Genomic DNA, 3,233 nt, shown 5'->3' with positions numbered 1-3,233 from the left:
TTTAACTCTGTGACCATTAACTTTAAATTCAATCCCATTTGAATTTATTAATTCTATCGTTCCGTATGGGAAAACTCTTTTGACTATGAATGGTCCAGACCATCTTGATTTCAATTTTCCTGGAAATAACTTGAATCGTGAATTGAAAAGAAGAACTCTGTCTCCTTCTTTAAATTCTTTTGAACTTCTGATTCTTTTATCATGCCATTTCTTCGTTCTTTCTTTATAGATTAACGAATTTTCGTATGCTTCATGTCTTAATTCTTCTAATTCGTTTAGTTGACTTAATCGTAGACGTCCGGCTTCATGTAAATCAAGATTACATGTCTTCAAAGCCCAAAATGCTTTGTGTTCAATTTCTACTGGAAGATGACATGCTTTTCCATAAACAAGTCTAAAAGGTGTGGTTCCAATTGGAGTTTTGTAGGCTGTTCTAAAAGCCCAGAGTGCATCCTCCAATTTAATGGACCATTCCTTCGGATTTGATCCTACGGTTTTCTCTAGAATACGTTTTAAAGCTCGGTTGGTATTTTCAACTTGTCCACTTGTTTGTGGATGATATGCGGTTGAGATTTTATGAGTTACTCCATAACGTTTGAGAACTTTCTCAAGTTGATTATTACAAAAATGAGTTCCCCGATCACTTATTAAAGCTTTCGGTGTTCCAAACCTTGCAAAAAGACGTTTTAAAAAGTTGACTACAACTCGTGCATCGTTAGTTGGGAGAGCTTGTGCTTCCGCCCATTTAGATACATAATCAATGGCTACGAGTATATATAGATTATTATGAGATTTTGGAAATGGACCCATAAAGTCAATACCCCAAATGTCAAATACTTCACATACTTGGATGATATTTTGTGGCATTTCATCACGTTGACTTATTTTTCCGGCCCTTTGACATGCATCACAGGATTTGCAAAGAAGGTGTGCGTCTTTGTAAATTGTAGGCCAATAGAATCCAGCATCATAAACTTTTCTTGCTGTTAGTTGAGGCCCATAATGCCCTCCAGTTGGTCCTGTGTGACAATGGTTTAATATTTTACTAGCTTCATCTCCAAATACACATCGGCGTATTATTCCATCGGGACAACTTTTAAACAGATGTGGATCTTCCCAGAAATAGTGTTTTATATCACTGAAGAATTTCTTTCGTCGTTGGTACGATAATCCTTTTTCAAGGAATCCACATACTAAATAATTTGCATAGTCTGCAAACCATGGGATTTCTTTATAATCTATCTTCAATAGATATTCATCAGGAAAGTTGTCTTGTATGGCTAATTCATTTAGAACTTCTAATTCGGGATTTTCAAGACGAGAAAGATGATCAGCGGCGAGATTTTCTGCTCCTCTTTTATCTCGGATTTCAATATCAAACTCTTGTAAGAGTAAGATCCAACGGATTAATCTTGGTTTAGCATCTTGTTTTGAAAATAGGTATCTAAGAGCAGAATGGTCGGTATAGACCACCGTTTTTGCTAGAACGAGATATGATCGAAATTTGTCAAAAGCAAAGACAATAGCAAGGAGTTCTTTTTCAGTAGTTGTATAGTTCGTTTGTGCTCCTTGTAATGTCTTACTAGCATAATATATAGGTTGAAATCGTTTTTCAATCCTTTGTCCTAAAACGGCTCCCATTGCAAAATCACTTGCATCGCACATTAGTTCAAATGGTAGATTCCAATTTGGTGTTATCATGATCGGCGCATTAGTGAGTTTCTCTTTAAGAATATTAAAAGATTTGATACACTCATCTGAAAAGATGAATGGCGCATCCTTTTCTAGGAGTTTATTCATAGGAGTGGCAATTTTAGAAAAATCTTTTATGAAACGTCGGTAAAAACCGGCATGCCCTAGAAAACTCCTAACTCCTCTAACATTGGTGGGATGTGGAAGTTTAGCAATTACATCTACTTTAGCTCTATCCACTTCAATTCCTTCTTTTGAAATTTTATGTCCAAGAACGATGCCTTCTTTAACCATGAAATGGCATTTCTCCCAATTAAGTACTAGATTTGATTGTTCGCATCTAAGAAGCATTCGTTCAAGATTAGCTAGACATGATTCAAATGTATCACCGAAGACTGAAAAGTCATCCATGAAAACTTCCATGCATTCTTCTATCATGTCGTGAAAAATCGCCATCATGCACCTTTGAAAGGTTGCAGGGGCGTTACAAAGTCCAAATGGCATGCGTTTGTAAGCAAAAGTACCATAAGGGCACGTGAATGTGGTTTTCTCTTGATCTTCGGGTGCTATTGGAATTTGAAAATATCCGGAAAATCCATCTAGAAAACAATAGTAACTATTTCCGGCTAATCTTTCCAACATTTGATCTATGAAAGGTAAGGGAAAGTGATCTTTTCTGGTGGCGTCATTTAATTTTCTATAATCAATACACACACGCCATCCTGTTACAGTCCTAGTAGGAATAAGCTCATTTTTCTCATTTGTAATGACAGTCATGCCACCCTTCTTAGGTACGCATTGAACTGGGCTTACCCATGGACTATCAGAGATTGGATAAATTAAACCTGCATCTAGCAGTTTAATAATCTCTTTCTTAACTACATCTTGCATATTAGGATTTAGTCTTCGTTGGCGTTGCACATACGTTTTATGATCTTCTTCCATAAGGATTTTATGTGTGCAATACGAAGGACTTATTCCTTTAATATCATGAATCTTCCATGCAATGGCTGGTTTATGAGCTTTCAACACAGAAATGAGTTGTGATTTCTCATTTTCAGTAAGAAAAGACGATATTATTACAGGTAATTCAGATTCACCATGTAAATAAGCGTATTCCAAATGGTTTGGAAGTGGCTTTAACTCTAATTACGGAGGTTCTTCTATCGATGATTTATATCGATATCTGTCTTCTTCTTTTAGCATTTGAATTTCTTCTGTTGTTGGTTCATATCCATTAGCTATTAGTGTAGCTAACATTTCAGCTTCATCAATTGGTTCATTACCTTCTCCTAAAGAACATTCTCCTGTTCCTTGTAATTCTGGAAATTCTTCTAATAATTCTGCATGTGAATCTATAGTTTGAATATAATAACATGTATCATCTGCAGATTGTGGTTGTTGCATTGCTCTATCAACTGAAAAGGTAACACTCTCATCCTCTATACTTAGGGTCAATTTCTTACCGAACACTTCTATCATTGCTTTAGCCGTGTTTAAGAATGGTCTTCCTAATATGAGAGGAACTTGAGAATCTTCTT

Source organism: Rutidosis leptorrhynchoides, chromosome 6 (assembly GCF_046630445.1).
Source record: "Rutidosis leptorrhynchoides isolate AG116_Rl617_1_P2 chromosome 6, CSIRO_AGI_Rlap_v1, whole genome shotgun sequence".
NCBI classification, from domain to species: Eukaryota; Viridiplantae; Streptophyta; class Magnoliopsida; order Asterales; family Asteraceae; genus Rutidosis; species Rutidosis leptorrhynchoides.
This window is presented reverse-complemented; position numbering follows the sequence as displayed.